The 25,102-nt window shown below is 46.0% G+C and overlaps 1 long non-coding RNA gene across 1 annotated transcript in view; it reads left to right on the top strand.

The window, feature by feature from the left end:
- The window catches only part of LOC129204103 (uncharacterized), a 210,499-nt gene extending 193,943 nt beyond the window's left edge, over positions 1–16,556 (top strand). Inside the window, exon 4 of the long non-coding RNA XR_008576279.1 lies at positions 16,476–16,556. This is a non-coding gene — a long non-coding RNA (uncharacterized LOC129204103). The remainder of the gene's footprint in view (positions 1–16,475) is intronic.
- Positions 16,557–25,102: the final 8,546 nt, after the last annotated feature.

Below are 25,102 nucleotides of genomic sequence, written 5' to 3'. Positions count from 1 at the left end.
AGCTCTGGCTCACCTGGCACTGGGAGGACCATCCAATAAACAGAGGAGCAGGATAAAGGACATGAGAAAGGGTAGGAGAAGGCATCCTCTGAAATCTTTATCTCCAAATACAAGTTTAATAGATGTCAAGGGTCTTTTTTTTTTTTTTTTTTTTGAGAAGCTTATTAGCTATGGAAAAAAATGTAGCACTGTTCCCCATGATGTAAATCTGTATAGATTTAAATTGATGGGAGAAATTTGCAACTTGTGTAAACAGGCATAGCTCTGTGAAGTCAGTGGAGTCACACCAAATTATATCAGCTATGATATAACCTATCATTTTTAATGGTATCATTCTTCCATATAAGAAAAGGCAAGGAAATGGGGATATGTGAGGGAGAAAATGAAGAAAAAACCACAGCACAGGATTTACAAAATCTTGTCCATCGCTTTTCTCAGCCTCTGCATGGAAAACATCTGCATGTTACAAAACACTTTGATGTCTACCATACAAACTCGAGGCTCTCCTATCCGCTGAATGGTACATTCACAGGGCACTGCTTCTCTGATGTCAGCTGCCCTCACTGGGAATAGGCAAGCCGAATATTGCTCTGAGCAGCTGAACATACACCACCTGCTGATTCCAGTGAGTTCATTCCGCTTGTCTGCAAATATAAAATATTGAAAGGGTCGCAATTATTGTTCCTTTGGAGATATTAAAGTTTAGGAGCTGCCTTTAATGACTGATGTATAGTAGTAGAGCGTGATCTTTCCATGGAAAGTTGATGGCTACTACAAGATAAACCTTGTGTGGGTAAAATAAATAACGTCTTTCTCTTAGGAGCTAATGCATGATGTTTGGGTAACCAGTGGTGCCAAATCCAATGGGAATACACCTGTAATTATACCGGGGAACCGTATAGCTTTCTAAGTTCAGAAATCTGGTGGGCGAAACACTGACCAGTAATGCAGGAGACCAGCAGAGATGTTTGCAAAGGTCCCTGTTGGGGCTTTATGTCTACATGTAAGAACTTGGCTAACCAGTTCTGCTTCAAGCCTTTGTGTTAGAGCAGCACCACCTGTGCACACGTGGTGGTCTTCATGTTTTTGTTGCTTTTTGGAGGTGTAGGAACAGCAGCGGGTTCCCTGTCCTAGGGTCAGTCATAAAAGGCAGATTAGAGCAAGGCAAAATAGGTGGGCAAGGAGCATAGGATGCACGCAAGGCCAGTTGTGTGTGTAAAACAACCGTGCTTTTAATTCGTTGCAGCAGGAGCTCAGCATCTGACCACTCACTTGGGATGGGATTCCTCCGGCTCTATGTGGACATGTAGAGCTGATCTAGAGCTAAATGCTCTTCACAGCTGTCGGGGAGCGATACTGATCTCATCCTAAGGGATGCATCTGCTGTAGGCCAGGTGATTTATTCCCCAGAAGCGCCTACTCACTCCATTAACTCTGGTGGGAGGTGATTGTGGCTGAGCAGATGTAGATACTAACATTGTTGGGAGTTAGGTGAGAAAAAACCCATCCTTTGCTGCAAGGCAAGTGGTGGTCAGGCTGGCTCCTAGGGAAAAACAGCAGGTCAATGAGTGAAGGGTCAGTCAGACAAATCTGCTTGAAGCCCTGCTGACCTCTCGCCAGCCTAGCCCAGTAAGTAACAGAGAATTGTGCATTCGGAGAACTGGTCCTGAAATGCTCAGTTACCTTTTGCCAGCTGCCAAGCGAGTGCCAGGTGTGACATTGTTCCTAGGCTGTGTTTGGAGAGAGTTGTGTTGGGAAAGGCAGAGACAGCTTCTTGGCATTGCTGGAAGTGGTCAGCATTGGACAGTTCGCAAAAAATCCTGTTCGCTGGTCCCTGCCAAACCCCATCTCTCCAGCGGGGCCAAATTTAGCAATGACATCAGTGGCGATGTGCATTAAGTGTCATTAAAGCAACAGAGCTAGCACTATGGATGGACTTGTCCCAGAGGGAGAACGTTCCCTTTTGATCTGCTCTGCAGATCCTTTGCCCTCGATGTGTGGATCTATACACCTCGCTTCTTCCACACACTGACATCAGTGGAAACTCCACGTTTAGGCAGGTGCAAAATACGCGGTACTTAGATGCATTGCAGTGATAAGGGCTCTGAACTGCTAATCGTGGAGGAAAATTCCCCGTCCTGCTCCTACCCCACTGTTTAATTTTGTGTTACCTAGCAGGATGGGATGACTCTATGATGTATCCTCTTCTGAGATCACTGAGTTTTCTGTATGGTGAGACTCACCATCCCAATATGAGTAATTTAAAAAGTTCAATTAGTAATTTATGAAACCAATTAACAAGTTATTAAAAGCCTAGCACAATGACGTCCTTCTCAAGTGATCTGATGAAGGACTTGTAATGCAAACTATCATATCAGATAGGCCAATAATAAAGCAAACTGGTTTATTCAAAAGAAAATAGTCATTCTGAGGTTACCATCCTCTGCCATAAATGTGTCACTGTAGCAGGGTAGCACTATATGATGTCAGTGAGCAAAGGGGAAAGGTTATTTTATGGGAATCGCAATGGCGTGTAGGTTGTAGTTAGGGATGTATGAAGCAGGGTCACTATTTTTGGGTAACTGTGAAATTCTGCAGAACTCTTAAGGCTGCATCTGGACTGCGGTTGGGTCAGAGGATCCCAGCGCAAGTCGCTCTGGCTGGGCTAGCTTTAAATTCCAGATTTTGGGTGCCAGGTGCACTTACATCATCAAACACAGGAACGTCTACTGCTCTCTGCAAACCCTCCAGCTCACACTGAGAGCCCTCCTCAGCTTGAGTGTGGAGAGGCGCACCAGAGATACAGGAGGGGAAGAGAGCAGAGAAGTGCGGTTGATGCCCCAGTACAATTGGCCAAAATTCTCCTTCCTCCAGGTTGCTTGACTTAGGCATGGGTGCAGTCTAGTGTGCACTTCAGTCCAAGACAATCCTCCAAAAATGTCCTGAGCTCAGCTTTTCCTCAGTGCGATATTGAGTCCAAGCAGCAGCCAGGCTAACAGCCAGAAATGTGGACAGAAAACAGGTAAGACACAGGGCTGGGCACACTTGAACTGTTTTGAATCCCACTCATTACACAGTGATGTAGAAATAGCCTTGGATTATATTTTAAAACTGTTGAGCCCTGACCCACATCCCAGTGAAGTCAATGAGATGTTTGCCAGTGACTTAAATGGGCTCTGGAACAGGCCTGCAATGTTACTAGTGCCTTCAAATACTTCCTTCACCTGTAGGATGAAAGTCCTTCTCCTGAGTCAATGGGCCTCCTTACTTCTTCCTCCCCTCTCAGTTTCCATGGGCCCCTAGCATGGGAAACTCAGCCTTATTCATCTTTGTATTTCCATGTCTCTGAATCAGGCAGGTTCTGGGTACGTTCCACATAGAAGCCTGTTATCTTTTCAAGTGGCAAAAAAGAGGGGATTTTTCCATAGTCACATAGTTTTTCCACAGAAATGTATTCATGAGAGTTAAACTTGCCCAAACTATGTTAATGTATGTGGTTGGCTTCTGTGCCAATTTTCATTGTGAATAAGACGCAAAATAAAAGGGCTCTTGTGTCTCCCTTTCCTCCTCCCTGAATCCCTCCCATAATTTTTGAGTTCATAAGCCCATTTTGTATGCGAATCAGATCAGGAGAGGAAAGGCAGGGGGATTACTTTTTCTTTTAAACTGTGCCTTTGCTTTAAACTACCAATAGACACATGCGAGTTGTGACTGAACCAAGAAGAGGTTAATACGATGGGGCTGGACCTTATACTTGGTGTAAATCGGGATAAGTCCATTTGCCCCGAGTGAACCTTCCCAATTTGCGCCAAAGGAGGACACAGCCTTAGCTCATTAGGGGCTCTGTTCATCGCTGCGTTGTTATTCTAAGGCATTTTCATCTGACGAGAGGAACGGTGTCTCTTTTTAATACAGATGTTAGGACTTCGGCTTGACAGTCTCCTTCCAGAGCATGCACCGCGGATTACCACAGCACACACAAAACATCAGTGGAGTTTAGGCAGCTCTGTTAGCCAGATGGCTATGAAACATTCATAATACAGGCTGTAGCTATTATGAGCCATTTCTCTTCAGTGCATGTCCTGACAAGCTGCTGTTATTAAGTTTCAGTGTATTTCTGTTAATGTTACCTACCTATTTTCATTCCTGTATGCTGTCACACCGAGCTGGTTGGCGTGGTCTTGGGAACTGGGCTTCAAGGCTCCTCCCTGTGAAAGTTGCCAGCTCATTTATTTGTTTCTTTCCAGTGGTTCAAGCTGGTGCGTTATTCAGAAACTTCTGAAAGAGCGGGGTTGGGTAAACCTCTGATTCAGTTCGTTTGAAAGCACCCTTGAAGTCCTCCTCCACATCTTGCCCTCTGAAATAGGCTTGACGAGGCTAATTTGGAGCCCGTTTCTGAGAAATTATCAGTGCTTCTGTTGGAAACATCCCTCAACTTGAAGGTCCCTGTCCTTTCTTGCAGAACTGCGATACCTCTGGTTTGGGCCCTGACTCCCCCTGGTCTTTGCTTCTCAGTCTTAGAGGGCAGAAGTGCAGGAGGAGAGGGGGGCAAACACAGCGTGAGTTGTGAGGTGTGAAGGTGAGGTGGCGAGACGATCACTTCTCCCAGCATTACTCTGCAGGGGCAGTGGTTGCTGGTCCAAATTATCTTCTCCCGATGGTTGCTCAGTTTTGCAAAGCTCTTTAACTTTGCAAACGGTAGCAAGGACATGGGAGGTCTCAAGGGAGCTCTGACTGCTCGCTGCTTTTGATCCTGCCAGTGTTGTCTCCCTATGTTTAACAACAGATAGAGCTGTGGTGCAGGAGCCGGTCTAGGCTGTTGGCCGGTGGTATAATCCTTTTGGGATGGGTTGCATTAGGTGAGGTGGTTTGACTGTTAGCTGTAGGCTCTCGTCAGCCCACCTTTTCCCTGTAGAAAAGCTGCTGATGCTGTTGCAGCTACACAGGAGTCTGCACACAGCCAACAGGATAGACCGTGAGCTGTTGTCTCTACGGATGGAGCACACTTCTACGTGCCAGGGCCAGGACAGCAGTGACAACAGTATTCTAAGTGGTTACATGCAACTGGAAATACTTGGTATCTAAGTGTCACTCCTGACAAGACATTTAGTTTTTGGAGGTAATGTATGCTGTGTAAGATTAACAGATGGACTAAAGAAGCTCTTTGTAGAACATACTTTCAGCAAACCAGTTCAGTTGGTTTGTCGGTTTATAGCACTTCTTATATGAACCGCCTGCATACTGACAGCTGTTTCTTTTTTATATGACAGTAGTCATGTTAGCATCCAAAAAAGTGTAATCTTGAGATTGGCTTTAGAAATCCTGAGATTTTAGTACCTAGAGCAGGGCGCAGGTTGCCTTCTGGTTTTTGCGTCAGGGGCACTCAGGTCCCTGCATTCACAGAGGATAAAAACTGACTTTAAATCAGAGATGAGGTTCTTAGGTACAAAAATCATTTTAGTGGAAAGTCACTATATGTAGTACTACTCACTATAAAATTGTAGGAGTTGGCCATTCTGGAGAAATCAGGCAACACCTGGTATTTGAAGAAATTATTCACAATCCAAGGAGAGCCTTTTGTTCGTGTGCAGCTGAATATGTAGCAGACAGATCTAAATTACTCTTTGCAAATGTTTTGTTATTGTGGTGGGTGCAAAACTCTTACGGGATGGATGCCGCAAAAATGAGAGCGCTCCCAAGCTCTCTGGCTGGAGCAGCCTCCTGCAGCCTCCCCAGAATCCCTCTGTGACTCGACCACATGAGCCAAGGTGCGGTCCCCGAAGGGCAAGATCTCTTGACAGATCTTGGTGGCTTTCATTTCAGCTGCTACTTTTTGGAGAGGGAGAGAGAGGAGTGAATGCGCAGTAGTTGTTTTGTAATGGATAGCATGAGAAATTTCCATCACAGTTGCAATCTGCTTAGGTGGACCCGTGTTCTCCCTTCCCAGCCTGCGAAAAGAAGCAAGATGTCTGGCAGGCAACAACTAGATTATTTCAAAAACTTCCTGGTCTCCTCTCCTTTCAAGGAAGTGGTTTTTGCCGTGCTACAAGACTACCCCGTCCCACAGACTTTCTTTCCTTGGCCTCAGCTCTAGTTTCCAGTGTTCTTGTCCTTTCCTGGGAGCGGGCCTTCTTTCACATCTCTGATGTTTATACCGAGGTTGGCCAGGTATTCATCCAAAGCAGACAGTGTGTTGGGCTCCGACGCAGACCCTGACCTGCACCCAGGAGAATGGCCCAGGGGACCTGCTCACCCACCCACCTCCAGGCATGCAGGAACTACGGCAAGGCTTCGGGGTAGCGTGTTTACAGTACATTTTCCAGCTGCAAAGGGAGAAAGGTTTTCTTTGCAGTTGTATGTAAATTGTTGTGGAAATGGAGAGTAATAACGTTCTTGTTTCAAGAATTGTCACGAATGCTTGGTTTTGAGGCCAACCATTCAGCTCCTATTATCTCTAGGAATCAAGATGTTTATCTGTCTAAGTGATTGCAGTGTGTCTCAGGTATTTGAAGGTGGTTCTTCCTATTTGTGGGAAAAAGAAAAAAAAAAAAAAAAGAATCAATCTTTGTTTCCCAAACTATCAAAAGCTTATTAGCCTCAGGCAGATCTTTTTATCTGCACAGAATAAAGCAGATTTGTCCAGATCCTCAGCCAGTATAAATCAGTTTAATGCCCTTGGCCCATTATTTTTTCTCATGCAGTTTGTCTCAAGTGGGATTTAAGCTATGTTTAAGCATCTCCTTGTCTTCATGTGTCCAGTTTGAAGCTTAGCAGAACAACCATCAGCCCCAGCTCTTGGAGAGCTTGCACCCTTTGCCACCCTGGTCTCCAGTGTCTACAGAGATGATGGACTGAGGCTGTGAGCCTTTTGTCAAGTAGCCAAGCAAGACAATTGCTTTAAAGGGTCAGTGGAGAAATGTGAGCTCAAAAGGTGAAGGAGAAGGTGGCGGAGCTGAGTTCAGGTGACCCCAGATACAAGCAGCATGCATATGTGTGCCTCTCAGTTCACTGCAAGGCTGATGCAGTTTTATCTGATGTTTAGGCAGAACTTCACCCAAGGCAGCGGGTGCCCTGGGGGGCTGCTGAAGGTTTATGCTCCCCAGCTTCCCTGCTTCCCGGCTGAATCGACTCGTGCTCTGGCAAAGTGGAGTGTGTCTCCAGAAAATCTGGTTGTCACATGAAATCGGCAATGTTTTCCTCCCAAAATGAAACCTACAGCTTCCACTTGCAGTTGGTTAGACCAGCTAAGGAAACCTGCCTGAGGCAGCCCAAATCACTGTGGCAGCTCCCAGCCCCGCAGAGTCCCCCCCGTATCTCCCCCCAAGCAGGACCCTTCCTTAAAGCCAGGGCAAACCCTTGCGCATCCGCAGATGTCGTTGGGCATGGGGGTGTCAAATCAAAGCAGGTTGGCCCTCCTGGCCGAGAAGGTCAGGTTACTGCAGTTCTTCCCCCCCCCCCCCCCCACCGTTTTCCTTTTATATTTTAAGGGTGTGGTATATTTTGTAAGTTTTATGTTTATCAAGAAGTTGATTGTGTAAATAAAATTGCGGCCTTGTGTGCCAAATAGCTGGGTTATGATTTCCTGGAGGAGAGCCAAGGCGGTGTGTGGGAGCATGCCAGTGTTAATATGTTCACTTTGCTAAGAAATACGGCATGTGTGAAGCAGCGAGGGAGGACGCTCTCCCAGCCGTGGCACTGGTTAACCCTTCCCCGGCACCATTGTCTCCGTGCCTCTGCCGGGCTTCCCCCAGCCGTGGTTCACAAACAATTTGTGCATTCACTGGCAGAAGGGGCTGAGGCTCTCATGGGCTTACCTGGAGCCTGGCCAAATCGACGAGGGACTTCACAAGGCTCAGGATCCCACCCGGATTCCCCTCCCGTGGCGGGAGCCCCATGTTTTCTTGAGCGGCGTGTGAAGGCTGCGTCGCACAAACCTCAAAGGGGCCTCCGAGAGAGGCCAGGTCAGGCACGTGCCTGGGGATGCCAGGGCAGGGAAAAGGGCCTTGGGCTAAATGAGAATAAACTCTCCGACTGTAATGACTTTATTCCCTATTTACTACTAAGTGCTATCCAAAGTTTACCCTGTTTCTATCCTTCAGAGGCAGCCAGAGTTTTTCTCCAGTGGCTGTTCGAATAGCAGCCAAATCACTGAATGCTGAGAGTATTTTCTGCGCAGGGTGGTGCTGCAGAGGGAAGCCTCATGTCACTGAAGGCAACAGGAGGATTACTACCAGGCTTTGACAGTGCCAGAATAATGCTCCGGTTGCTTGTTTTGGTACTTTTGCCCTGCAAATCACGCAGTCCCTGTCTCAGAACAGCTCGTATCTCCTTCCACTCATCCTTAGGTCATCGCATTCTGGAAATATTTAAAAGAAATGAATGCAGAAAATGTAACCTTTCGCTTTCCACCAAAAAGGAAATCATGAGTTGGCTACTTCTGCAGACAAAGCAAAAGTCCCAAGGATGCATGAAAGGACTTCATTTTGCCAAACAGCAGGGAGTAGAGTTAGCCATGTTACACTGGGGAGGGGGTGGGGAGCCTGTGTGCGGGGAATTCTTGCAACTCAGACAAAAATAGTGACTTCCATTATTTACCTACCTAAGCCGGAAACCTGCTTGCATTTCAGGCATTTATTGTAATTCCTCACATAGCTGGGGATGATAAGCCCTGCTAACTAGTCATTGCATGCTGACTGAAAATGATAGTTAATGTACACCATCTACCCAAACAACTTTCTTCTTTAACCCTTTGAAACTTGCTGGTTTGGGATTTTTTTTCAGATAACATTGCTGCCGATCAGCCTCACCTCAACCCTCCGTCTTCATAAAATTCAGTTTAGTGGAACTCTTTGATCGCAGTCTAATCTATATGGGAGACTTCTCAGAGCAGTTCACACGTCTCAGATACAATGACAGTTATGGCTCAAATTTCAAAGGAATCAAAGGGAGCCATTTGGCCGACTTCCACTAAATGTCACTGAAATTTGGATGCATAACTCCTATGTGTTGCTTGAGGAGGCGGGATACTGTGGTTTGAGCTCTATTAATGATTCTAAGCTGTAGCCCGTTGCAGTCGATGGAATTCTTTTCTTTGCGCGCTATTTTGTATTATTTAGGCCCAAATGCTCAGGAGGCGAAAGGGCTTTGCTTTCAGGGCAGCATATGGGAGAGCACGCGCCCACCTACGGGTTAGAGTTTAGGCAAGGGGATCTTACCTTTTCCGGCTGTGCTCCTGCATGTATCCACGTCTTCCTGCAGCCATCCCATCTCACTGCAGCCCTCGTGGCTTTGCCGTGTGCAGGAGCGTGCTTGGGGTGTCCCAGGCGCCCCGTCCCACGCGGGCTGTCCTCTCGGCAGTGTGTAGCATGTGTTGCCTGGGCTGGTGTGCCCGTGGGCTTTGTATGGCACACCGAGCTCTAGACCTGAGGTCACCGCTGAAATGCCTGGTGGAAACATTTACTAACTTCAATTTGTGGGGGAAGAAAAAGAAAGAGTTTGCAGTTGGGCTCCTGCCCAAAGCTCTTTGCACCGGGATGGTGCATCACGTGACTCCCGGCAGGCTATTGTTCTGGGGATTTGGCAACGTCAAAGGTACAAGGTGCATATTGATGTTTGGTACCAACATTATATAAATGCTACTTGCGCAAGCCTAGCAGCTGATTTTACAAGATGTGGGGAAAGACGCATCTTTTTCCAAGGGCAGGATTTAGCCCTAACTGCAGTATCTTCCCAGCCATGATACAATAACAATACTTAGCAGGCATGTAGTGCTTAACATCATCAAAGCAATGTACAAGCAGCAACTAATTAATCCTCACAACACCCCTGTGAGGCAAGTATTACTATCCCCATTTCACAAATGGGGATGATGTGACTTTGGAAGGTCAAGTGACTTGTCCAGAGCTAAACAGTCTGCAATGGAGCTCATTAGTTCCTGGCTCACAGCCACTGCTCGATGTACTTGCCCAGCCTATTACTGTATTTTATTATGCAAATCCCCATGGAAATTAGAAGCCCAAAGCAACCCGCAGATCTAAACATCGTGCCTTAGATCTAAATGCTGGATCCATTTCGTTTGAAATCGGTTCCGGAGGCCTTCCGGTAATTTCACTGGATTTTGGATGGCCATAGAAAAAAAGCAGAGTGACTGTCATGCCTGGGAGTCTCCAAGAAAAATGGAGGTCATGAAGATGTGTGTTGGTGGCTGTCCAGCTTCACCATCGTTTGCACAGGATCTTCTGAGGCCACCAAAGAGTGCCAAGGTAGACAGGGTGTCACTGAGATCAAATGACAGGGAAAAGTTCACTCTCGATTCCTGCAGGTGTATTGCAAGCAGTGAATGGAGATTGGCCTGCTTAGTCCCTGGAGGACTGTTTGGCCACAAAGTTAAAGCTGGCTGAAGAGACAACCCAGGAAAGTCATCTAACTGCAGTGCACTGGGGTCTAATTCAGGCATAAAGGTTTTTTTCAGTATTGGCAAGCTTTGCTCAAAAGCTGATGTTGTCCATGCAAACTGGCACTATTTTGATGATTCAGAAAATAAGCCAAGCCCTGTTTGGCTTGCACAACCACAGTTCTTCCGGAAATTGCCAGGGATTTTGCGTGTGCAAGGAAAGAAAAAGATACTCGCCATGTAACGCTGGATCAGGACTGGTTCTTGGCTCCATGTTTCATGGACTGACAAGCGCACTGCTAGATTTCATGAGGGTGTCATCATGCCACTGAAAGTTATTTACACTAAGTCACCCTCCAGGAACTGGGTCACAACTTTTTCTTTCATGAGACTTGGCAGCAATCTCGAGGTTTACTAGAAGCTGAAGAGAGGATGCCTATGTGCAACGCCAAAACCAACTTCGATGCAAGGGGAACTGGGCCCTGTGCCACTGATCAGTGCGTGGCACGTCAGGCTCCGAAGGCGATGGGATGGGATTTCGCTGCTTTGCAGCTCCGGCAGTTGCTGCTGGTCGCCTTTTGCACTCCGAACAGGTGTAAATGACTACCCAGAGGCAAAGCACGGCAGAATCGGGGCCAAATCTTCAGCTAGTGTCAATCAGTGCCTCGGCTTCAATGGGGCTGCATCAATTTGCCTTAGGAAAGGGTGTAATGTGGGAAACAGAGATAAGGGAAGTCATGTTCTAGCACCCTATATCCTATATAATTGCTTAAATGAGAGCACAGCCCAAAACGGGTTTGCCAGATGCCGGGGTGGTGCAGAATCAATCCCGTGTTTTACAGGCAGGTTTATACACCCAAATGGAGGAAGCCTATGGCCAAGACGGGCTCACCTCCCGCTCGCTTCAGCAGCGCAGCTTGGGTACCAGTTGTCGCAAAGGACGTGTTTGTATAGACCTCGGCACAGAGCCCATACAGGAGGCCTTACATTCTGGTTGCTGGGCTGTGCTCGGGCCATGTCTCCATATCTCCTCTGCTCCTATGACCCACGGTAGCTGGAGTGAAGCCAGCACAGGTCTGTCAGCTGGAGCAACAATCATACCTTTGTTTTGCCGGGCAGATGAATAGATAGATAACAGCGAGTTAATGGATGGCAGCCCCTTCCCCCCACAAACGTCAGTCCTATCACTCACCTCCTCCCCCAGCAAAACGAGGCCTCGGGGACAGAGGGAGAGCGCAAAGATTAAAACTAACCCGTTGCTTTGGAACTCCTCAGCGAAAGGGGCTGATAAGAGAGGCCTGAGATCAGGAATCAGATTTCAGGGGTAACAAATGAATAACCAGAAAATGGAAGGATGCCGAAAGGGATATAAGAAGAGAGCGAGATGGTGAGCACGTCCCAACGGCTTCTCTTTTGAAAAAAAACCACAAAAAAACCAAAAACAAAAAAAAAGAGGAAAGGTGTTTCTTTTGTAGCAGCTACAGGCACAAAGAGCTGTTCAGACCACTTTGCACCCACCAAGACCCTGGAAAGACGAAAGAGCGTCCCAGAGCTCTGGTGGAGGTTTGTAAGCTGTTAGCCAAGCACTGTTTCCATGCTGGCAGATTCCCGGGAGTTGTAAGCCCCACTGTTTCGTGCTCTCGCCGGGAAGCGATCAGCACTGGAAAGACTCGGGGAGCAGCAGGCTCTGGCTCAGGCTGGGCAATGTGGTTTCAATTTAGGAGCTCTCCTCTCAAAAGCTTCCATAAAAGCAGCCTGAATATAAAGGCCGATGTTCTGACAGCGCAGAAGCGTTGGGAGGACTTTCCCCACCTCTAGAGAGGAGTAGGATTCAGCAGCAGAGGCTCCACAAAAGTGCTTGCAAAGGTAAAGTTCATACCTCTGCAGATCTCACAAGAAAGTTGTTGGAGTGACTGTGTGATACCGTGTGATCCAAGTGGTGTATTTCCCCTGCCGAGACACGGGCCTTTCGTGTATTCTTTGCACAGGACAGATTATCAAGAGTCGGCAGTACAGTGGGGGAGAGAGGCATCCGGGAGCTTTTCCTCTTTTTGAGATGGTGAGAAAGGAGGAACCCGCTTGCTATCTTTCACCCCAGTGGAGATTGCAGGGGGTCGTTTAACTTGGAGGAGGAAGACGGACAGCTATGGCAAGGTTGCAAGGTTACTCCAGCAAGCGCACAGTTGGCAGGTTTCTGGCCGTTATCTGGGTGATCTGGACAAAGCTATGAAAGAGGCTAAAAACAGGCAAGGAGGATCCTGGGGCCTTGTCCCTCCCGCCTGGCATGGGGTGACCTGGGCTGGTTTTGATTCTGCCTTTAAAAATAAAGGTAAGCCTGAGGAAAGGGAGGAGGAGAGATCTGCCTTTGAGAATTTATTTTCCCATTCCCAGTGGGTGAGCCTGTCTACTTACTCACTTGGGCACGTAGTAGTTAATACAATTTTCTTGATAATAATAGTTTGGGGGCTCCAAAAAGCCAGCAGGTGGGAGCCAGATAAACCAGTTGCGAAGGTAAACACTGGCAACTCCTCGGACGGCCCCAGCCATCTCCAGCAAGGCTGTGGCAGCCTCGGCTGTGGGGCTGGAGATCCGTCTCCAGCTGCTCTCTGGGGCCAGAGAGCTCCCTTGAGGCAGCACCAGAGCAATACCGTCATCATTGACCTCAACGGGTGTCCTTTAGTCGCTCACCTGAGTGCTGAATAGGCTATGATTACGGTGTTTTCCTTGTTTTGAAATTCTGGATTTGGAGCCCACATCGGTTCCCTGGTTTTGCACCTTCGGCGTTGCTGTTTTCGAGCGTCTCTGGGTAGCTGGTGCTGTTTCAGGGACGGGGGTTTTAAAAGCTGTGCTGGGTACCATGAGACTTGGGGAAGAGTTGGAATATTAGGCAATTTTCCTGGCAGCTACTCTAAGAACCATTTTTAGGCCTGGCTTACATGAAAAATTGCCTTGATACAATTTTTTTTTTGGTTAGGAAATAATTCTGTATTAATTTTTTTACCACTGGTTATAGTGAGACGAGACCTCATGTGAATGCAGTTATTTTGGTGTCAAAGCGGGTTATATCATACAGCTTTTTTTTCTGGTGAGAGCTGCAGTGCTTTCACTATTCTGAGGTACTCAAAGATGTACTACCTTTGTATGTAGATAAGATGTTAATGGCAGCGACTTCATTGCAGCATGGTGAGGGTGAGCAGGAAGGTAATTACAGTCTTGCTTTTTTTATTGTTCCTGTATAATGCTACTGTGGATATTTTCCACCCCAGCTGTGGCTCCCAGCCTGCCCAGTCTTACTTTCCATTGTGGTGTGGATTTTGGATCCCACAGATTCAGGGATATGTGGCAAGACATCACAGAATGGCTCCTTTTCCCATGCGCCATGACCATGGAGGTGCAGAGGCAGACCTCTGCTTGCAGATTTTGTCTGTGCGTGAAGCCAGGGATACTGTCCAGTTTTCTTTTCATAGTTTTCTAGAACCAAGGAAGGGCCTGACCCCAAAGCTAGATTCTTAAAGCAGCAGATTTTTAACGATACTTGAAACCTGCACCTGGATGTCACCCCAGATCTTGTGAGCAGTGTTTGCACTTAATGATAAATCAGATCTGCACTATATGATCAGAAATCACACCGTAACTTTTGACTGCCCTGTGCAAACATCTTCCCTTTACAGAATACAACCACCATGAGTCTGATGCTTCTCTGGAAGAGCTGGGCTGTAGGTCAGGGTGCTTTTGTTGGGCTCTGTGGGTTTGCTGGGTGCATGGTAGTGCTGGCTGAGCCTTGCAGATGGGCTCAGCTGTGTGGAGACCTTCCCTCAACATCAGGAGAGCTGTGCTTCTGGAAATCCCAACCTAACAGATCGATTCCTCAAGTTCTTTCAGGTGAGATTTCCAAGCAAGGAAATTAAGGGTAGAAAATGAGACATACACGGCTTTTCTTAGTCTGTGTGTTATTCCTCCCTGGTAGTTCTTGACAAGTTTTGAAAATGACTTCATAAATCATTTCCCTGAGGTGACAGTATTTTTGCAACCTGGAGAAGCAGGAGTCTCTACAAGAGCTCAGTAGGTCCTACAAGGCATTTCACACCTGATTGAGTACTAACAGAAACATTTAAGGAATATTAAAAAACTCATTCTTTAGGGTTTCATCTCATGTCCAGCAAAGATACCATCAGGGATCTTACACCTGAACAATCCTTATGACTGCATGTTTAGATCTTCTGTGATTCCTTGGGGAGATAACAAGAGATAATAGCATACATCACATGGAGTAGCTGGTAGGGCTATCAAACTTCTCGTCTCACCACCTCTGTGATGCTGGGTCACAAATCATTTTGTTATATGCTTGTAGAAGGACTAGTATGTTGAAACCTGTTAGCAGTGCCATGGCGTTAGTATTACTCCTATTAACACCGCTACTGCTACTAATATGCTAATGAGTCATATCATTAATAGATTAAAAATGAATTATGTACTGAGGTAATGTACGTTATACTTTGATTTCAAGTGAAGGTCATTTGCAAATGTCACGCATGCCTTACTGTGGGGACGCATTTCCCAGCTTAGGAACTCTGGTGCTAGAGAAACGTTTGGCATTGCTCCTGTTTTCCTAGAAGTTTTCCACAGAATTGCTGTTTGTTAAATGGTGCTACTTATTTTGCTCTTGTTAAGGAAATAAGAGAGGACCTAATTCTATATTTTTTTGAGGCCTATAATTTCCTATTAGTTATGAAAGGAACAAGGAAGAAAAGAAAAAAAGTACAGGGTCAGTCCTCAGATATGCTCTTTGAGGTAGTAGGTAAGAGACAGTGAAGCATTCCTCTTTCTGACTCCTGCAATTTCAGAGAAAATTCCCAGAGAAGCTCCTTTAGCATGGTAATATCCATAGTCTACCTACCGTGGCCTGGACAATGCTTCAGCAGCATGCGTCGCACAAAGTAATATTTCTCAGTGTCAACAGAACGATATTTGATTTATATTTGCGGGTTTGAAATTTGATGCTGTGATTTAATTTTTGGATGAACTGTGTTCCTTTCCAGGGGAAATTCTTGTTTAAGAAAGAAAGGAAGGGGGTGGGGGAAGAAAAAAAAGAAAAGAGCAAGAATGATAGAGGTTACGACAGTATTACGTTACCGATTGGATAAACTGACAAAACAGCCTACTGTGACTCGGAGAGTTTAATTTTGTACATTTTGGCAACTTCTTAAAGCAGAAAATGAGAGCAGTACTGTCAACAGGGCTTTTGATATTTCTCGGTGTTTATACTAGAGATGAAAGTGCATTCTGAATTAGGGTGGAAGGCAGCAGGCCAGATTCTGACTTTGGCAACAAGAGGTGATAAACGCTGCAGATCTACCCCCTGTAACAGCGGGTAGGAAATGGTTCTCCTGTTGCACAAGATGTTGTGAGTTTTTTCCATTCCGCTTGGAAGACACGGGATCCATAAAGGGCTTGTTTTTTTCCTATTACCACAATAAACCAGTAGATAGCCAAGTCACTCGCTTGGCGTAGGGGAGACCCAGCGTCATGTTCCTGTGTTCTGGCCTCTGGGCTGCAGAATTGGTCTTGCTGTTACCAGCAAATATTTAATGACTTAGATCCAATATGAAATGACTCGTACAGGAAGCAACATCCAAGAATGGCCTCTTGTCTGGGGGTTAAGATACCGTTCTTGGATTTAGGAGATCCAAGTTCAACTCCCTGATCTATCAGGCCTTCAAAAGTACATCTTCTGCGCTCCAGCTGAATGCTGAAACCGTTGACTGCTCTAAGCAGGCTTGTTTATGTGTGTTTTGACCAGAAGTTTCCTCCTGGACCAGAGTAACCTTTTCCCAGTGGAAGTTTTGCTGAAGCTGATATGTATAAACAACCAAAAAATTTGTTGGGGGGGGATAAACTATCAGAACCAATTCTCCGAACAAATATGGGTTAAGACGCGTTTGCACAGTCTCTGTGCCATTGTGTCCTTTTGCTAAGATTTAATGGAAAGAGCTATAAATTGTGGTTGTAATTAGCCAGCAAGAAAGGTATCTGTCAGGCAAGTTCTGCCACCCTTACTCATGTGCAGTATTTCATTTCACAGGACGTCTTGGCTATTTTGCCGGACCATCCCTGCAATGCCGCTCTGCCCTGCTCCTCTCTGCCTCCAGCAGTGCTATTAAAGGAAGGAGGGAGTTGTGAATTCCCGCAGTCTTTGGTAAGGTACAACTTCCTTCCTTGCTCACAACTAATGAGAAGGGCTTCACCTCTTCTCCAAACCTTCTTGCCTGTTTATTTATAGAGGCCAGTATCCAGACAGTATGGGTAATGCTTCAAACCAGACTTGGACCTGGGATGTAGGTTGGTCCAGCTCAGCTGCACAGTAGAGTTTTTGTTGGGTGGAGGCATCTTAGTGTCCTGCTTGGGACATAATATCTTGCCTCTAAATAAATGGTCTGCCCTGCAGGGTAAGGTGATTCTCAACATGAGTGAGGCTGGTGGAACTGGGCTTATAAAAATATCTGAGCAGTGGAAGAAAATAACTGCTGTTTTCCAAGAAGATGCATTTTTCTATTTTAATTTTTGTAAGGCTGTGATAAAATAAATGTTGTCTATGATGTAAAGTTGAAGGGTTGACCAGAACTTCCTTTGTGGTCAAGCTCTTTTTTTATTGATTGATTTTAAGTTCTCTAAATTTGTCAGGCTCACAAGTGCAGTGGTGACTTAAGTTATAAGAGAATGTTTGTGTCTTTAAGGAAAAATACAGCGACCCCTCCTCCCCGTTGCCCTTCTCAACCTTGCAAGGAAACCTACACTTGGCTGGAATATTTTTTCTCCCTCAGTGGAAAATGTTGATTAAATATTCAGAAAAAATAGCAATTAAAACCCCCAGACTCCTAAATCCCAACAATCTTTAATGGGAAACTGCTGAATATGGAATAGTTGCATAATTTTGGCTGAAAATGCACATTGGCATTTTTTTGGTAGAAGCTCAAAACTTTAAGAGTCTTGGAAAAAATCACTTTTCTCTTGATAAAAAGAGATATTTTTTCAAGCATTTCTGTGCAAGCTGCTCTGCAGTGGAGTTGGTTGGGCAAAGCCATAGCCACATGGCTGTGCCACCAAAAGGCACATGAGTGACTTTCCATACTAATTTTTTCTTCCTGAGCCAGAAATTGTTTCAGTTCAGCTTTTTGGTCATTTTTTACACCATCAGGGTTTGGGCTGGGATCGTTTGAATGGTCAAGTCCAGTCTTGTCACACCGTATTGATGCTGCTTCTGCTGTCAGCCCCTCGGGGTCTGGCACCAAGCACTCTCTGCATTTTTGGGGCACATCTTCGCTTAGCTGGTTTTACTGGGGTAAAACTCCTCCTCTTATTACTCCCCACTGGCATACACTGCTTTACTGCTGACTCGGGTTTGTTCTACAAACAATGTGCAAGTGTTGTGTGCGGAGGTACAAGATACGAAATGACCAGGTGAGATGACTGGGTTATGGCAAATCAGTGACCCGAACAGCAAAGCTCAGCTGAACTCTGCGTAATGAGGTCACAAAATACTTAGTCCTCAAATAATATGAAAATTGCTCATTTGCCTTCAGAATCCATGCCTACTTATGTAGCTAGCTTTTGAATGTAGAAATATATGGAACCTGAATATATGAAGTGAATTCTAGGGAAGAGAAAAACAAGCAATATGAATGTGGAAGAGCTTTGCACATCCATGTAAACCTTACACTGTTTCTCTTATTCCCTGAGCACGTTGGCTGCTTCTCTAACGTGTTCAGTGCTCCGTGATTCGCAGGGTTTTCTATGTTAGGGGTCTGACCTCTCTCCCATCTGACTGGGTCTTGCTTCTGGTTCAAGATTTATAGAAGAGCTGGGTATTGGCAATCTGCAAGACTGGAAAGAGAAAAGATGGAGCCACCTTTTGCTATCAGTTGAGTTTATTTACACCATGTGGACTTCTCTGCTTTGATTTCCCTCAAGGAGAAGAGGTATGGAGAAGTTAAAGGAGCTCCCATGTATGATTGCACAGTCAGTCAGCAGCAGAATCAGCCGTGTAGGTTGCCTGTGGGGGTATTTCTTCATGTTGGCTCAGTTTAGCTGTTGTTGAGGTCAGTTTTTCCAGCGATGTCTATTATGGGAGCTGAGGTTGGCCATTTCTCATCCACATCCCAGTTGGCGAGAGGCCCTTACGATGGCCAGGGGTACAGCTCCAGAGTAAACTAGATGCTCACAAGGTACACCAAGTAGTTTTCAGTGGCACTAGGGAAAACAGTTAACAGAAGGGGAAGAGATTTCTTTCCACAGACCTTTGTTTTAAAGGGTATTTTGGGGGTGCAAGTTAACCTTTCCTTGGGTCTCTTGCCAGCAGGTGGGAACCTTTTTAAGTTGTCCTTTTACTGAGAAGGGCTGAATCGTCCGCCCTAAAGCATCCCTTAATGCAATTAAAACCAGCAGTACTGCTTCTCCAACACTCGGGCCTCCGATACTGGGAGGGGAAGCGGTGGCTCTTCTTTGAAGTCCCACCTACGTGAACATCAGTGGCAGGACTTCAAAGGGAAGCTGCTATTTCCTGTTGGAGCTCAGCCCTGGTGCTCAGCACTGCTAACAAAGCAGTCGGACTGGTTGTAAAGGCACTGATCCAGCAGAGAACTTAAGCACATGCTTAAGTCCCTCAGGACTTAACCGCACGGTCTGCTGGGTTGGGACCCAGCTGGTCTGGAGACTGGACTGACGGTCAGGGTTACCTCTCCCAGGTCGAATTTTCAAGGGGAAGAGCCAGGTTAAGAAGCCTTTCATAAATGGCTTAATGGGCGCTGCAAAGCTGGGCTCACCATTCCTAACCCAATGACTTGGGGCACCTGTGCAGCAGCAGGAGATGGAAATACCACGAACAATACTACTGAATTTAGCAAACAACCTGGAGACAGACGACAGGCTGCAGTAACTATCAGCAAATGCTTGTAAATCATGAATTCTGAGCTAGCCTACATCAGCATTGTTGAGTTCACCTCAGAGGAGCTGGCCAGGTGAAGATCTGGCCCAATAAATAGAGTTGTAAAGATGGGAGTCTATTTGCAAACAGGTAAGAAATGCTAAAGGCAGGATCACTCAGCCCCACCTTTTGCTGAGTAATATTTTATTTTAGTGTTAGTTCCTCTGCTGTCTGTGGAGCTACTTCCAGGCTAACGGATGGCAGAATTGGGACGTAATTTTCTAGCAAGCATTATTTAGGTAATTCAAGTAACTTGCACCAACTTATTCTCGCAGTTTTTGTCCTCAGGCTACAGACAGACCTTGTGGTTGTGATCTGCAGCTGATGCACAGGTACTACTCTGCTAGCCCTGTTCTCAGCATCATGTCATCCCCTCTTCGGTAGCAGTGCAGCATGAGAGCTTCTCCCTCATCACAGCCTACATGAAGCCCCACAGTTGCCTTATGTATAGCAATTAAAAGATATCTGGGAGATATTCTGTGCTGGCAGCATGGGTGTTTGCAATTGGAAAGGCTGCTCTTCTTTATGGAACAGATGGATCGGATTGAACATGGTACTTTTGTAGGCTGTGGGACTAAACAGGTCATGAAGCCTGAGAAACCCCAATAGTTTCCAGGTCCCCGAGGTCCTCCTGCACTCGGGGTAACACAATCTGCCAAACTCCATAGCAGGCTGCAGTTTTCCTCCGCCTTGCTGTTGTCCCTATAGGCTCAGAGTCCCAGGGGGAACCCGTTGCCTAGCTGCTAATCCCGCATCCCACGACAGTGAACAGAGAACAGTGTATTTCCTGGAGGTTGTCATCTGAGACAAACTGGAAACATCTTCATTTGGATCATGAAAATACCTAAGAAACTGTTAGGACACTGGTTTTGGATGTCACCAGCAGACATCCACCCAGCCATTCATGTTCCTAGAAGAAACTTCTGACGTATCTTCACTGTGCAGATGAGTAGTTAGTGCTGACCAAGGCAGCAAGACTTACTCAATTCTGTGCTGACCTGCTCTGCTACATGCCCCCAGTCCTGTGGCACTGCCCAGAGAAAGTAAGGCCCCCACAACTCCGCTTCTTAGCTCAGGTGTAGGGCGCTAATTCAGAGCTAATATTACTGCTAGCTCTGCATGATATGTCTTTGGCATACTCCTTGTGGGTTCAGGTTAGTGTCGCCGCTCTGTGATTTTGTGTGAAGGTCTGGTTTGGAAGTACCCACAAACAAAGAGTAGAAATGCTTTTCTTTGGGTGGGTAGGTTGGATGGGGCAGTCGTTGACCAACAGCGGCGTGACTCATCGCTCATGCCTGAATGCTCTGCAAGGGGTTTTTGTTCTTGAAAGTGAGTGTGGCTTTCGACCTCAGAGACTTGAAAAAGTTCAAACTCAGCTTTTCTGCACCTTGAAAAGTCACAAGAAGCAGCTGATGCGATTTCTTGGGAAGGAAACCTTGTGTTGTGACTGAGGCGTGGGACTAGTGTGCAAGAAAACTGTTCCGTTCTTGGTGCTGACACAGGTGTCTTGGGTGGCTTTGAGCAGTTCATTCAGTCTCTTTTTCCTTTGGTCTCCTACCTGTAAATTAGGCTAATAACTCCTTACCCATTTGGCTATTAGCCAGCAAGTTGTGCAGATAAGGGATATCTCATTGCGTGCTATCTAGGTACTAGGTTTGCTCTTGAGCATGATTCTCCTGTAAAATGAAGAAATAATATTAATAAGCAATTGAGACAGGATGGATTTTTGGAAGGATTTCTTCCAAAGGCTCTTTGGATTCAAAGAAGGTGCATTTTGTTAATCTTCATTTGTGTGGTTTCTACCCATGGGTTAGTACTGAAAGGGTTTTATCCGATTCAGGGTGTACATGCAAATATTTCTATTTGAATAATACTGGAGAATAAATTTAGAAATGTTTAAAGAGGGTATGAATACCTCAATCTGCTAGGTGGAAAAATTACTACTTCTTGTGGGTAACCCAACCTGTTTAAGTTGCTAAAAACATACCTGACTTAAAAAAAAAGAGAAGAAGGAATAGCTGAAAAGAGAGCTTTTTTAAAAAACAACTCTCTTCAGATTTCTAGTTTAATATTTCAGTATGCAACAGTATTTTCATAACTGCAGCTTTTTTGGGCAGAGGTGGGGGAAATTAGAATATATTAAAGAACTCTGGAAACCACTTTCTATTTGTAAAACATGTTGTGTGTGTATCATAACACCTACAGTACTTGTAGCTCTGCCAGATTGTGCATCGACTGCCAGAATTTTCCTCGCTAGATGACATTATACTACTTTGTGGGTATTGAAAACAAATATTTTGAGGGGAGGGAGCATTCTCATCCACAAAACGTTCGTCGTGCTTGCAATATTCGGTCATAGCATTTTATTTGAAGGCTGCTGCATCTTTCAGCTGCTTACCATAAGTCAAAGGATAGATTTGATGAATGTTCGCGTGCTCTCCAACTGTTCATCGGTATGTATTTTTTGCAATATAGCAGCCCCTAGGGGCTCTGAAGGAGATGAGGGCCTTGGGATGCTGGGCATCGTACAAACATGTAGTAGAGGACAGCAGTGGAAATTGAAAAATATGGTGGTTATCTTCAGAAGCGCAGCCCCAGAGTAGTTTTTCTTGCTCAAGGCGGTGTTGGGAGGGATGTGAGATTGCCCGGCTGGGTGGATGGAGCAAGGTAGACGGCGCTAACGTGACGTAAGGTCGGGTGAAGCCATGGGGCACTGCAATGAGGACTACTGGTATAGTGTCTGGCACTGGAAATGAAGGAGATAGGAGAGATGCATTGCCGGCTGAGCAGCCACAGTTGCTGCTGAATAGGTTATGCAAAGGCTACAGCCTTGCTATGAGATGCAGATACACTGCAGATATCTCTAACCGATTGAGGTTACCAATTAACCCAGGGTCTCCCACACGCCTGTGGGTTTTGAGGGTGACACAGAGGCGTTCCCTTGCCAACATGAGATGAGCCGTGACAGATCCCGCTGTAAAAGCCTCCGGAAAAGGAGCAAGGAAGGAGAAAACAGGATTAGAGGCTGCTGAGGTCTCCTCGGTTCAGCCGCTGGAACAGCCTCCACTGGGCTTTTGCTGCTGCTTCAGAAGTAAAGCTGCCTGAAGACTGCTCTAACTTACATCCAGGGTTATGCCCCAACCGCAGCCCGGCGCAGAGCTGTTCCTCTGCCAAAGCCCGAGAGGAGCACGGAGCATTGCCCAATGCCCTTCGGTGCCCTGATGTCATCAGCACATCGCAAGCTGGATTTGCCAAGCGCAGAAGTGGAGACATTTGCTGACATTTTATATTATGTTTCAGTGGCACTCCTGTTTTTGTTTGGCATAAAAGCAGCGATTAACATGTCAGCTAATTAGTAGTTAGTTATTAATATCTACTTGCTTTTTAATCATAATAGACAGATGTGATCAGTTTTCACAAGTATAAAGAACTAGTGTCCTGCTAAAAACTGTAAGGTGCTTTAATCCGTAGCTGAGCAGTTCTCTGTGACTGGAGAGACCTGTTGGTTTTTAGAATTTGTTATTAGAGATGGATGATTAAAATAGAAAGGAAATGGAAAGATGTTTTGGAGCCAGTTAGGAAAAAAAATCTTCAGGAATGGACTCTTCTGCTTTTTTTCACTCTCCTTCTAGAAATGATATTATGTGAGATGGATGGGGTTGCTCCAAGAGGCTTCAGGGCACATTAAAGGGTAATAAGAAGGGCATGGGGTGAGAAAAAGGTTCCTGCTGGGTTAAAGAGAGACACATGATAGCTCATCTGGGAGCAGAGAGTCAGGTTTAATAATGTCCTTGTTAAACACAGTTAATAATTGAGGTCAGGGCCCTGGGTGAGGGTAATAAGGGGATAGTCTCCCATGTGTGGAGTGATGGGGTAAGGACAAGCTGCTCAGAGTACACAAGGGATGCTGATAGCAGGCGCGCAGTGGAGCTGGGCTGGGTCACCTGGGACCATGCTGGCAGCAGGTAGGTCACAAAGCACTGCTTTTTGTGTGCGTGCGTGCGTGTGTCTTTTAAAACGCCTGGTAAGTGTATTGCTTGCAGAAAAAGGGGGTAGCACAAAAGCAAGTGCGCTGGCTGGCGCAGTCAAAAGGCTAACTGATCAGCTAGTAGAGATCTGCTTAAAACACCAGGCTTATCTTGCTCCATCTTGCCGATATGGTAATGTATAGCTGGAATTAGGAACTAAAGGGCTATAAATGTTTCCATCAGAAGGATTGGGTTTAGGTATCTGGAGGTCATTATGCATGCTGTACATCAGAGTCCCTCCCAAAACCCAGTGCAGTCATCCTCAGAGCGCTCTGCTGAAGGCAGGATTAACTTTTCCTTGTTGTACAGGTGAGAAATTGAACTATCAAATACCCGAGAGACCTGGCTAAAGTTGTACAGGGAATCTCCGTCAAAACAGAATTAGGTTTTTACTCTAAGCACCGGTGCTGGCCAGTTCCCACACAGCGTTTGTGCTCACGTGGTCTGTGTTGCCACTGACACCCGTGTACTCTCACAAAAATGTTGGGAGAAGGGTTCACGCCTACTACAACAGACAAAATATGTGGTGATCACGTTCAAGACACCGTTTTTGGATTACAAATGAAACTGAACTGTGAAGAGTAGAATAAATGTTACTTTCCTGTTACATCTAGTTGTCATCACCCTAAGAAGCTCAAACCACCTGTCTATCAAGGAGATGGGTAAAGAATACCCTTTATCTGAAAAACACAAACTTATTTAATGTCTTGCTCCCTTGTTGACCCACACTCTGTGGCCCTGACCCTGCCACAGGGTGTGGGTAGAAGAATGCCCGTTGGTTTTGGTGGGGCCATGGGCTGCATGCTGCAAGCCTGGTGCTTTCTCTGCAACAGGATTTGAGCTACAGCTTTGTGGGACGAGGCACGCATCGGTCCTGGCACAGCAGGGGAAAGCGAGTGCTACGCATCACAGTTTCTTCCACCTCATGGCAAAGTTGGAGGGAGGATGGGGAAAAAAACGTTCTCTGATTACAACCCATGTATGTGCCTTGGCAGAGAGAACACCGCGTAATTGTGGGCCAGAATTTTACCATTAAGTGGTAAATCCTTGAAAACTGTAATTCTGCAGACTTTAGGCAAGGGAAAAGCATGTTTCTCAGGTTTGCACTGAGAGCTGGGAGGAATGGGAACATGTTGTTGGGAGGGGGAAGAGAGGCAATGCGGTGCTGTGTAGGTTCAGTTCCAGACACTTGCACAGTTTCTCTTGCAGCTTTGCCCCCCCTCCCTGCACTTCATCAGCCTGCGCCTTTATTGCCCTTCCCATCACGTAGGAGGGGGGCAACTACCTCTGCCTAGTTAAAAGGTCTGGGAAAAGGACGCCCTCTTCCTAGTCAATGCATTGCCCATGACAGCATCACGACGTTGCCTAGCACAGGCAGGGTCCTGTGACCTGCAGGGACTTCTGTGCCAGCGATTAATAATAAATCACAAATATCATACAAGTTCTCTGACAGACCCTTCCTTCCTTCCACAGGCTTGTACTGAAGGCATGGGGTAAGAAAAACAAAAAGGGAAAGAAACAGCTTACTAAATGGCCAGATTGCATTAGTTTGGCAGTCTTTGCTCAAAAAAGGCCTGGTAGCACATGAAAAATTAATCAGTATGTGAAGGACTGGAACATTAGTGCAAGATCTAGTAGACTGATGAAGGACTGAAAATACTGCATGAATAAGTCATTCATAGCTTATCATCTCAGTAATCG

This window comes from Grus americana, chromosome 3 (assembly GCF_028858705.1).
Source record: "Grus americana isolate bGruAme1 chromosome 3, bGruAme1.mat, whole genome shotgun sequence".
Taxonomy (NCBI): Eukaryota; Metazoa; Chordata; class Aves; order Gruiformes; family Gruidae; genus Grus; species Grus americana.
Note: the sequence above shows the minus strand (reverse complement) of the source record. Positions and strands in the feature narration are given on the sequence as shown.